Source organism: Protobothrops mucrosquamatus, unplaced genomic scaffold, assembly GCF_001527695.2.
Source record: "Protobothrops mucrosquamatus isolate PMUCROS unplaced genomic scaffold, P.Mucros_1.0 scaffold2866, whole genome shotgun sequence".
Lineage (NCBI taxonomy): Eukaryota > Metazoa > Chordata > Lepidosauria > Squamata > Viperidae > Protobothrops > Protobothrops mucrosquamatus.
The window spans coordinates 82,432-94,199 of record NW_015388896.1 but is presented as its reverse complement, the minus strand read 5'-3'; positions in this window follow the sequence as shown (position 1 = coordinate 94,199).

Sequence of the window (11,768 nt, the reverse complement as noted above, 5' to 3'; positions counted from 1 at the left end):
ACACACACACATATTCGGTAATCACAAAATGTAAGACCACCAGGAAATTCTTTAAAAACTATAAAAGTTTTAATAAAATTTTAAAACACCAAGCTTTCGCCGGTCCACTGCCAGCATCATCAGGGTAACTGGCAGTAGGTGGGGTGGCTACTTATAGGAGTGGTGCCTTTTGCACCTGGCTCCTGGACCTCGTGATCGGGCCCAATCGATCCTCCTGCGTTTGAGTTCTAATCCTCGTATCACAAGCTGTCACGTTCCTGCTTCCCTTTTCCTCACCCTTGTTCTTGCACTTTTTTGCTCGTACACTAGGGGGATTTAATTTTGCACACAGGATGCCTCCTTTTAAAATTTTATTAAAACTTTTATAGTTTTTAAAGAATTTCCTGGTGGTCTTACATTTTGTGATTACCGAATATGAATTTACGCAGGAATCACCTTTTTAGCTTTAGAATCTTAAGTAACACACACACACACACACACACACACACACACACACACACACACACACACACACACACACACACACATATATATATATATATATATATATATATATGATAGATAATGTCTATAAAAATGTGACTCCTGGGTATATTCATATTGTAAAATAAATAACTTACGATCACCAGGAGGATTCAAGTAAGAAAATACTTTAATAAAACCAAGCTTTCGTTGGGAGCTCCCAACATCATCAGGGTTAAAAGCCAGTCATCGGAAACACCTTAAATAAGGTTGGCTAGCGTTTGTACCCGGCTCCTAGAGCGCATCATCGGTCCTAGCCAGTTAACCTGCACTCTTGTCGTTTCTCTGGCGTCTGCATCTAATTCTCCCCTATCACTCTTTTGAGCACTCTTGCTCGTTCTCACAGTGCTAGTTCTTAACTTTGTTCAGACCCTTTTTCCCTCTTCCTCTTTAATACTGTTTATCCCCATGCTGTCTTTCTCTCTGTTACGGGTTACGGGGTAATTCCATTCCATACCATCGTTTGTTCCATTGCGATCCCAAACACCCTCCCCCACTCTTGATTGTAAGTCAGTGGTCTCTTCTTGCTCCTCCTCCCCCCTCCTCTTTCCCTCTTCTACAGGCACTTTCACACCTCCTCCCCTTCTCCATCCGAATCGCTCCTCTTTGTTGACATAGGCAACGTTGGACTCGAAAGTCTCATCGCCAGCTGCTCTGGATCTCTTGCTGGTGTGGCCGGTTCGTCGGAGAATTACTTAACACGTTTAAGCGCAGTAAGAAGATGAGTGAGGATACCCTGAAGAAAGTGCGTCTGTGTGACACGGCACTTGCCAGGTTCTACGGTCTACCCAAAATTCATAAGGAAGGCATTCCCCTTTGCCCCATTGTCTTGTTCAGAGGCACTCCCACCGCGGGGCTGGCAAAATGGCTTAGCGGCCGTATTTGCCATCTGGTGGATGACAGTCCCACTACGGTTAAGTCTGTGGAAGAATTCCTAAGTAAGATCAAGACACTCAGGGTGGAGGAGGATGAGATGATGGTATCTTTTGATGTTACCTCACTCTTCACCTCCATCCCTCAGGAGTTAGCCATCTCTGTCCTGAGAGATCAGTTGACAGACAAAAAGGAGAGTCATTACCAAGACTCCCTGCAGACCGAAGATCTTGTGAGACTAGTGGAAGTATGCCTGACAACCTATTTTACATTCCAGGGAGACATATATGAACAGGTTAAGGGCACACCCATGGGTTCCCCCATTTCCAGCATCATAGCAGAGGCAGTGCTTCAACAATTAGAGCGTCAGGCAATGACTCTATACCAACCCAAGTTTTGGGTTTGGTACGTGGACGACACGTTTGCTGTTGTTAAAAAACAGCATGTAGCTAGCTTTGTGGGAATACTGAATTCAATTTATCCTGACATAAGATTCACAGTGGAGGAGGAGAAGCAAGGTCTTTTAGCTTTCTTAGATGTGCTGATCCACCACCAGCCAGATGGGTCATTACACACAAAAGTCTACCGTAAGCCCACCCATACGGACAGGATCCTCCACTACAGGAGTAACCACCTGGTGTCCCACAAGGTTAGCTGCATTAGAGCTTTATTTAAGCGCGTGTACTCCCACTGCAGCACGGTTGGATCCAAAACGGAGGAGAGGGAACATCTCCTCCGCATTTGTCAACAGAATGGATATCCCATAAAATTCATAAAGCGGCACTGTATAATACCCAAACCCCGCAACAATCTACAGAGGGATGGGTCATTACCACAGAAGACACGCATGTCCTTACCCTACATCAGCAACGTTTCTGAGGCAACAGCCAGACTCCTGGCCCCCTATGATATAGAGGTGGCCCACAAGCCCAATCAAATGCTGCGTTCCAAAATTATGCACCCCAAGGACCCACTCCCCGCCATGGAAAGATCGGCGGTGGTTTACAAAATTGACTGCAAGAACTGTCAAAGCAATTATGTGGGTGAAACATCCAAACGGTTAAAAACCCATTTACACGAGCACAAATTGGCCGTAAGAAGGGGTGAACAACACTCTCAAGTGTGGACGCATATGGCGGAACGCGGCCATCAATTTGATTTTGACAATACACGGGTCATATCCAGTGATGCCACAAAAGGGGGGCGATTACTAAAGGAAGACTGGTTCTCAGACAAGGACTCAATTAATCACCACGTTGATCTCTGCCCATCACAGCAGGCTTTGAGGAAATGGAGCAGGAACTGCCACCCCACTCACCGCAAACAATCCAGCTGGCACTTACAAAACTCCGACAATCAGCTGAGGAGCCCGCTGACATTGAAGGCGGATAAGCATCCGTCAAGAACTGAGTGCTCCCTAGAGAGCGTAAGAGGGGGAGCCCACCAGAGGGGGGACTTGTATGTTCTCTGATGAACCGGCCACACCAGCAAGAGATCCAGAGCAGCTAGCGATGAGACTTTCGACCCCAACGTTGCCTATGTCAACAAAGAGGAGCGATTCGGATGGAGAAGGGGAGGAGGTGTGAAAGTGCCTGTAGAAGAGGGAAAGAGGAGGGGGGAGGAGGAGCAAGAAGAGACCACTGACTTACAATCAAGAGTGGGGGAGGGTGTTTGGGATCGCAATGGAACAAACGATGGTATGGAATGGAATTACCCCGTAACCCGTAACAGAGAGAAAGACAGCATGGGGATAAACAGTATTAAAGAGGAAGAGGAAAAAAGGGTCTGAACAAAGTTAAGAACTAGCACTGTGAGAACGAGCAAGAGTGCTCAAAAGAGTGATAGGGGAGAATTAGATGCAGATGCCAGAGAAACGATAAGAGTGCAGGTTAACCGGTTAGGACCGATGACGCGCTCTAGGAGCTGGGTGCAAACGCTAGCCAACCTTATTGAAGGTGTTTCCGATGACTGGCTTTTAACCCTGATGATGTTGGGAGCTCCCAACGAAAACTTGGTTTTATTAAAGTATTTTCTTACTTGAATTCTCCTGGTGATCGTAAGTTATTTATTTTACAATATATATATATGTGTGTGTGTGTGTGTGTGTGTGTGTGTGTGTTTTCTGAGGTTTTCGCGGGTGTTTGTATGCAGGTCTTTAGTTATTCGGGTTTTCTCCCACGTAGAATTAGAAGTGTCTTGGTGACGTTTCGACGAAGTCACATTCGTCATCTTCAGGCTGGTGTCTTCAGCTTCGTGCTTCTGGGAGTAGTGTGTGATCGCAGCTGTTTCTTCCTTTTAACTGCCAGTGGGGTTTGAGCTGATTGGGTGGGAGCTTGGCTGTGTTCTGATTGGGTGGAGGTGTGTTCTGATTGGTTAAGGAGCTTGGCTGTGCTCTGATTGGATGGGGGGTTGGCTGTGCTCTGATTGGACGGGGGAGTGTTCTGTTTGGGTGGGGGCCTTGTTGTGCTCAGGTTAGTTTGAGTTGCAGGGGGATTTGAGATGGTGAGCTTCGTTGCTGTTGTTTGGCTTCGTGTTCGTGGTCGTGCCACATCTTTATGGTGGGTGTCAGTTTGTTTCATGTATGGATTGGAGGGGTTTAAAGTGGCTAATGATGCAGCTGTGGACTGGCTTCTAGTTTGTGGTCGTGCCTCATCATCTGTGTGGGTTTGGGTTTGCTTTTTGCGTGGATATGTGGTGGTGACATCCTGTGTGGTTTTCGTGAGTGTGGGTCTGGTGTCATTCTTTGTGTTAGGGACTCGTTTGCCAATAAGGGNAATTTTATGTCCTGTGGCTTTAAGGTGTTGGACCAGGGAAGAAGTTGGTTCCTCTTTTCTGACTGAGTTCTTGTGTTCTTCAATGCGTGCATTTATTCTTCTGTTGGTTTGTCCGATGTATGTGGTGGGGCAGGCGGTGCATGGGATTTCATATACTCCTTGATTTTCTAACTCAATTTTGTCTTTGGGGTTTCTTAGGCTGGTGGATATTTTTCGGTTTGTGCAGAATGCTGTCTTGATGTTGTGTTTGTGGAGGATCCTGCTGATTCTGTCTGTGGTGCCTTTTATGTATGGGAGGAGGACTTTGCCGTTTTCTTGTTCTCTGTCTTGGATTTTAGTGGGGGTTTCTTTTTGGATTAGGTTGGTAATCTTATTTCTTTGGAACCCCAAAGACAAAATTGAGTTAGGTTCCCGGGGGGGGGGCTGCTTTAAACTGGCTCGGGCACGGCGGGGTCAATAGGGGACACTGTGGGAGGAACGCTGCTGCCACCCCTCCATCTGCCCCCCAACATTTAGGGGTGCCCGGGAGAGGAGACGTACACGGACGGGACGATGACGGAGGAGGGGGACCCCTGAATACCTTCGATGGGGGCCGGAGACATCGGAGCGAGGAGTGATCGTGATGACCTGGCTGGGATTGGACCATACGGGGATGATAGGACGGAGGCAGACAGAGAGGAGGGAGACCCCAGGAGGAGGATGACTACCCGCTCGTGCATGGGAGAGAGGAGGAGGAGCCCTCTGGCACGCCCTGCGACCCGACCACCCCATTCCACAGTGCCGCCATGCTGGAGACAACGGGAAGCACGGGGCAACCCCCTGGGAGTTGGTAACCGAGCTAGGGATGACAGACAGAAAAAGGGTAGGGCACAATCTAGACAGGGTGGCGTTGGTAGAGAGGATGAGTGCGGAACAAAGGGGAGAGGAGATGAGGGGAAGAGAGGAAAGGAGAAAGAGGATGTGAGGGATACAGTTAGTGGTGAGAGAAGAAGAGGGGGGAGTGGGAAGGCTGACAGGGAGGAGGAGGGCCCTAAACGGGTAGTTACCCGCTCGCGTATGAAAGCGCTGGCAATGGCGTGCCCGAACCATGGAGGAGACAGGCATGAGGGCAAAGGAGAGGAGAAGGGTCTGGCAAGGAGAATGAAAGAAAGGGAAAGGAGGATACGGGAGACAGGTTCGGCTGGGGAGGAGGAGGGGGAAGCGCGAGGACTGGCAGGGAGGAGGGGGGCCCCGGACGGGTGGTTACCCGCTCACATGTGAAAGAGGGGAAGAGCAAGTCACCGGGCCACCCCATGCCAGCGGCGACAGCCCGACCACCCCACCCTGCAACCCCGGCAGGTCCGAGCCAGGGAGGAGGAGATAGGCACGGGAGCAAGGATAGGGGGACCAACAGGGAGAATAGAGGAAAGGAGAAGGAAGGCGCAGGGGATATGACGAGCGGGAGAAGAGAAAGGGGGGGAGGTGCGAGGACTGGTAGGGAGGAAGAGGGCCTCAGACGAGTAGTCACTTGCTCGTATGCGAGGGAAGAGGGGAACAAGCTACCGAGCCGCTCCGCACCAGCGGGTGCTGCCCAATCACCCACCCGGCAACCCCGGCACACCCAAGCCATGGAGGAGATGGATATGGGGGCAAAGAGGAAGGGGCCGAAGAGGGGAATGGAGGGAAGAAAGGAGGTGGGGAATACGGAGAGTGAGGGAAGAAGGGGCAGTGCAAAAGCGGGCAGGGGGGCAGGGAAACTAACAAAGGTGGCCACGCACATAAAGGAGGGGAAGGGGGAACCACCGGGTCGCCCCACGGCAGCGATGGCATCCCGACCACCCCACCCCAGCGGTTTGTATACGAAGGAGGAGAGAAGGAAACCATCGAGCCACCCCTCGGCAGCGGCGGCGGCCCGGCCACCCCACCCCATGACCCTGCCGTGCCCAAGCCAGTTTAAAGCAGGGGGGCCCCTGGGAACCAGCGACCGGACCAAGAACAGCAGACAGGGAAATGAGAGGATACGACCCAGACAGGATGGCACCAATAGGAGAGACGGATACGGGGGGGAGGAGAGGAGGGCCGATGAAGAGAATGAAGGGAAAGAGGAGGCGAAGAAGGAAGATGAGCCTAGCCGGCCCAGATGGGACGAATGGAGGAACGACAGGAGCGGAGTGCGAGGAGGCATAGGGGGCACGGGAGATGCGACTGCAGGAAAAAGAGAGGGAGAGGCCCGTGGGAATGACAACGAGGTGGCTAAATCCAGCGGGGGTCCAGAAAAGGGAACGGTTATCCCGAGCCAAGTGGCCCCGACCAATGCAAGGAACAAGAACGCAGGACCACACGGGCAAGTGGGGCAGGGGACACGATTGAGGAGAGAAAAAAGGGGGAGCGTCCCATCCACCCCCAGCCCGCGAGCAAATGAGCCAGGTAGGGGCGGCCGTATGGATAAGTTTTGCTGGATAGGGACAACTAGCGGAAGAAAAACCACCGCCGGAGCGCAGCTGATGGAATTAGGACCGGTAACAAGGTCCAGGGGCCGTGAGCAGGCTACGTTCGACCTATAAAAGACTCTCCCATGGACTGGCTGTCTAAGCCCTGATGATGTCAGCAGGACGCTGACGAAAGCTTGGCGTTGGTATAGCGGCATTAAACTCTTATAGTTTGATGATTTTACCCTGGTGTTCGTTTTATTTATTTATTATTGGCATGGATGCACCCAGGGATCATGTTTTTAGTGTAATTATCAACAAATATGATAGAGCAGTATTGCTCATGGCCAGAAAATGGGAGAGGCTGGCACACCGCATCTCGACAAACTATTGCAAGCTGGCGTTCCTGCACAGTTGCATCAAAAAGGGTCTATCCCTGAAATCGTTGAGGAGGAAACCCGCCATCGACTCCTTGGAGTGCCAGCAGGCGGTCCGTCGATTCCAGCACCGCACCATGTATGCGCTCATCAATGACCAACATAGGTGCATAGACGGCTTGAAGACGTGGGCCCAGGATTGCCGGGAAAGGTGCAGTGTAGAACTGACTAACCAACATTTCCAGGCACTCGACCGGCATATCCAGCAATCCTCCAGGAGGAGAAACCAGCATACGATGGGGACGTTCCAACGCAGGATTGACGGTCTGCGTGAGTTGGACGATGACGGCTTCACCGATATACTGGTTTGCAACCTATCTACAAAGACGCTAACTAGACCACAGCTTGCCGTACTGCAGAGGGACGCGGGATATAATCTCACGGACGCGTATGCATTGGACTTTATAGCAGCGCTGGAGCCCACGGTGCTCCGTATTAGGGGAGGGGAGGAGGCTAGGAACGCACTTAGGCAGCAGGTTGCCGGCTTGCTGGTAAACCACAAACCATACCAGACATTGTCCAAACAGGAGATGGAGGCTCTAGAACAACTTAAGAGGGACAAATCCATCGTCGTGCTTCCAGCGGACAAGGGGAGGGCCACGGTTGTGATGGACAGGGTGGCATACATGAACAAGGCGCTGGAACTGCTTCAGGATAAAACAGCATACAGGGTGGTCGATAAGGATCCCATGATCACGCTCAGGAATTATACCAACAAACTGCTGGACGGCCTAAAACGGAGTAAGAGGTTGGGGGAGGACGTTCTGAGGAGGATACGCCCCAGCGACTCAGCGTTGGCTAGGTTCTATGGATTGCCTAAAATCCATAAGGCAGGCGTTCCCCTCTGCCCTATTGTGGCATTCAGGGGCACCCCCACCTCGGAATTGGCTAAGTGGCTAAGTGGCCGCATCAACTATCTGACCAATGATAGCACCACCACAGTAAAGTCGGCGGAGGAGTTCCTGAGCCGAATCAAGACCCAGAGGGTGGAGGAGGATGAGGTGATGGTGTCCTTTGACGTCATCTCCCTCTTCACCTCCATCCCTCAAGACCTTGCGGTCACAACGCTAAGAGATTGCTTGAACCAAAGGCACCCGGAACAGCAGCAGGATTCCCTTCAAACTGAGGACCTGATAAGGTTGGTGGAGGTATGCTTAAGAACTTACTTCACATTCCAAGGTACCATGTTCGAGCAAATCAAAGGGACGCCTATGGGGTCCCCGATTTCCAGCGTGGTGGCAGAAGTGGTGCTCCAACAGTTGGAATCTGTGGCGATGGCCCGGTAGCAGCCCAAGTTCTGGGCCCGCTACGTTGACGACACGTTTGCGGTCGTTAAGAAACATCAGAAAGCTGACTTTATGGGCGTGCTTAATTCTGTATACCCTGACATCCAGTTCACAATGGAGGAGGAGAGCCAGGGCACCCTGGCATTCCTGGATGTATTGGTCCATCGGCAACCAGATGGATCTTTGAGTACAAGGGTATACCGGAAACCAACGCACACGGATAGGATCCTCCACTATCAGAGCAACCATCCGGTGGCCCATAAAGTCAGCTGCGTGAGAACTTTGTTCAAACGAGTCTATTCCCACTGTAGTACGAGCAGAGCGCAGAAAGAGGAGAGGGATCACCTCTTCCGGGTGTGCAAGCGCAACAGGTACCCAGCGTTAGGCGCCATAGCACACCACCTGAGCCCAGAGTAGGTCAACAGACGGATGAGTTGACGCCACAACCCACGTTGGTCACCCTCCCGTACATCTGCAACGTTTCGGAGGACACAGCGAGGATACTAGCGCCCCACAACGTGAAGGTTGCACATAGACCCAACCGGACACTTCGTGCCGTAGCCATGCGCCCCAAGGACCCGCTCCCCAACATGGAGAAGTCAGCAGTCGTGTATAGAATCTACTGCAGGGACTGTTCCAGCAACTATGTTGGGGAGACCTCAAAGAGGGTGAGAACTAGGGTCCACGAACATAAGCTGGTGATAAAACGGGGCGAGAGTCACTCTCAAATATGGGCGCACATGGCGGAGTCTGGCCATCGGTTCGACTTCGACAATGTGCGTATATTGGCTAATGACGGCACGAAAGGGGGACGTTTGCTTAAGGAGGCCTGGCTCTCAGACAGGGATTCAATAAACCGACATGTGGATCTCTGTCCAGCGCATTTAGCGCTGAGAGCTTGGAGCACAGGCAGCAAACCCCCCCCATCCGGCTGGAAATGTTGCAACGGAGCATCGAGAGCGCCCATGGAATCAATAGGGGACACTGTGGGAGGAACGCTGCTGCCACCCCTCCAACTGCCCCCCAACATTTGGGGGCACCCGGGAGAGGAGACGTACATGGACAGGACGATGATGGAGGAGGGGGACCCCCGAATACCTTCGATGGGGGCCGGAGACATCGGAGCGAGGAGTGATCGTGATGACCTGGCTGGGATTGGACCATACGGGGACAATAGGACGGAGGCGGACAGAGAGGAGGGAGACCCCAGGAAGAGGATGACTACCTGCTCGTGCACGGGAGAGAGGAGGAGCCCTCTGGGACACCCTGTGACCCGACCACCCCATTCCGCAGTGCCGCCGTGCTGGAGACAACGGGAAGCACGGGGCAACCCCCTGGGAGTTGGTAACCAAGCTAGGGATGACAGACAGAAAAAGGGGAGGGCACAATCTAGACAGGGTGGTGTTGGTAGAGAGGATGAGTGCGGAACAAAGGAGAGAGGAGACGAGGGGAAGAGAGGAAAGGAGAAAGAGGATGTGAGGGATACGGTCAGTGGTGAGAGAAGAACAGGGGGGAGTGGGAAGGCTGACAGGGAGGAGGAGGGCCCTAAACAGGTAGTTACCCGCTCGCGTATGAAAGCGCTGGCGATGGCGTGCCCGAACCATGGAGGAGACAGGCATGAGGGCAAAGGAGAGGAGAAGGGGGCTGGCAAGGAGAATGAAAGAAAGGGAAAGGAGGATACGGGATACAGGTTCGGCCGGGGAGGAGGAGGGGGGAGCGCGAGGACTGGCAGGGAGGAGGGGGGCCCCGGACGGGTGGTTACCCGCTCACATGCGAAAGAGGGGAAGAGCAAGTCACCGGGCCACCCCATGCCAGTGGCGACAGCCCGACCACCCCACCCTGCAACCCCGGCAGGTCCGAGGTAGGGAGGAGGAGATAGGCACGGGAGCAAGGAGAGGGGGACCAACAGGGAGAATAGAGGAAAGGAGAAGGAAGGCGCAGGGGATACGACCAGCGGGAGAAGAGAAAGGGGGGAGGTGTGAGGACTAGTAGGGAGGAAGAGGGCCTCAGATGAGTAGTCACTTGCTTGTATGCGAGGGAAGAGGGGAACAAGCTACTGAGCCGCCCCGCGCCAGCAGGGGCGGCCCGATCACCCCACCCGGCAACCCCGGCACACCCAAGCCATGGAGGAGATGGATATGGGGGCAAAGAGGAAGGGGCCGAAGAGGGGAACGGAGGGAAGAAAGAAGAGGTGGGGAATACGGAGAGTGAGGGAAGAAGGGGCAGTGCAAAAGTGGGCAGGGGGGCAGGGAAACTAACAAAGGTGGCCACGCACATAAAGGAGGGGAAGGGGGAACCACCGGGTCACCCCACGGCAGCGGTGGCATCCCGACCACCCCACCCCAGCGGTTTGTATACGAAGGAGGAGAAAAGGAAAGCATCGAACCGCCCCTTGGCAGCGGCGGCGGCCCAGCCGCCCCAACCCACGACCCCGCCGTGCCCAAGCCAGTTTAAAGCAGGGGGCCCCCCGGGAACCAGCGACCGGATCAAGAACGGCAGACAGGGAAATGAGAGGATACGACCCAGACAGGATTGCACCGATAGGAGAGATGGATACGGGGGGGAGGAGAGGAGGGCCAATGAAGAGAATGAAGGGAAAGAGGAGGCGAAGAAGGAAGATGAGCCTAGCCGGCCCAGATGGGACGAATGGAGGAACGACAGGAGCGGAGTGCGAGGAGGCATAGGGGGCACGGGAGACGCAACTGCAGGAAAAAGAGAGGGAGAGGCCCGTGGGAATGACAGCGAGGTGGCTAAAGCCAGCGGGGGTCCAGAAAAGGGAACGGGTATCCTGAGCCAAGTGGGCCCGACCAATGCAAGGAACAAGAACGCAGGACCACACAGGCAAGTGGGGCAGGGGACACGATTGACGAGATAAAAAAGGGGGAGCGTCCCATCCACCCCCAGCCCGCGAGCAAATGAGCCAGGTAGGGGCGGCCGTATGGATAGGTTTTGCAGGATAGGGACAACTAGCGGAAGAAAAACCACCGCCGGAGCGCAGCTGATGCAATTAGGACCGGTAACAAGGTCCAGGGGCCGTGTGCAGGCTACGTTCGACCTATAAAAGACTCTCCCATGGACTGGCTGTCTAAGCCCTGATGATGTCAGCAGGATGCTGACGAAAGCTTGGCGTTGGTATAGCGGCATTAAACTCTTATAGTTTGATGATTTTACCCTGGTGTTCGTTTTATTTATTTATTATTGGCATGTATGTATATATATATATATATATATATATATATATATATATATATATATATATATATATATATATATATATATATATATATATATATATATAGGGAGTTCAGACAGATCGGTCTGATTGTGAACACCTTGACATTTTCAACTGCCATACTGCAGTTTTACTCTTTTTACAATATCTCTTGCCTTGCTGCCCCCAACTAGGGGCATAGAGCAGGCTCAAGTCGCAACTGCGAAATATTTTTATATCCAAGAAAAAAAAAAAAA